This window comes from Rhyacophila brunnea, unplaced genomic scaffold (genome assembly GCF_057557595.1).
Source record: "Rhyacophila brunnea isolate RB1 unplaced genomic scaffold, BYU_Rbru_1.0 scaffold_80, whole genome shotgun sequence".
Classification (NCBI taxonomy): Eukaryota; Metazoa; Arthropoda; class Insecta; order Trichoptera; family Rhyacophilidae; genus Rhyacophila; species Rhyacophila brunnea.
The window spans coordinates 1243160-1244435 of NW_028233351.1; positions in this window are offsets into that span (position 1 = coordinate 1243160).

Below are 1276 nucleotides of genomic sequence, written 5' to 3' on the forward strand. Positions count from 1 at the left end.
GACGTTTTTATATCCACATAAGCAACATAGTGCTTATAAATTAATGTAGAAAATATATGTGACAAATATAAATATTTGCTTGAATAAAAACTTTTGAATGTTAAATCAACACACAATATTTCTAAAAAAATAAATATTTCAGAGATAATAAAATAATGAAAATCTAGATTATATTTAAAACCAAAATCAAACTTATTTGAATTAATAAGAAATATGTTGCTTCATTATATATCAATTTAATATAAATACTTTTTAGCTATGAAATTGTTGTGAGGTTTATTCCACTATCAATATCGACACAATTAATATTTTTAACGATAAATATATAAAAAACTAGTCAAACCTATATTACCAAAGGTTTAAAATCCATGCTATAACTTGTTCCTATTATAATATAGATAATAGTCTTTCTTTCTAAGACTAAAAATCTAGAGATCTATTTCATATGCCATTTTGAACAATAAAAGATATACAAGCAATAAAGGTTTATCGATTTAGAAGAAAAAAATAAAATGTGGATTATAAATGTAAAACAATAAAATTTTTTTGCTATAATTTTATTAGAGCTAATCATTTTTCTCTTTTAAAATCATTATAAAGAACTAATTTTTATTTTATATTAATCTTACTGATAAGAAATATAAGAACAAAGGATTTATGATTCTTGATGCATAGATAATATAGCAAGAATTTTATACGATATTTTATTGTATTACTATGATTCGATTTTTCATATTTTTTCAATTCTTTGTGGTACATTTAAATTATCTAAGATGGTATAAAAAATACTGGGCCTAATAAAATCTAATCATAATTTTCGTATTTATTGTACTTAAATTTTTTATATGGTTTTCAATATAATCTTTAAGTTGGATTTGGTGCTTATTGGTTAATTCAGAAAGAAAGTTATTGTTGTAAAATAATAGATATACAACTACATCAATATCCTTTCAGCATCTAAAACAACTAGATGATAAACTTGGAAATCTTTTACAATGGCTGTAAACTTGTAATGATAAGCCAAAGAAAGTAGCATTAATCACAATTGCCGGATAGAAATATGATCTTTACAGAAATGTCAATATGTCAGCACTATAATAAACAAATAATACAGACGACTAATGTAATCCGATGTAGAAAAATGTCCCTTCGGATTATATACATAAAATATAGAAAATACTGACAGATGCATGCAAATTTTTCACATAAAAAAATTCAAAAAAAATCAAAAAAAAATCAAATAAAACTAGAAAAACTCGGTTCAAACAAGTAATTG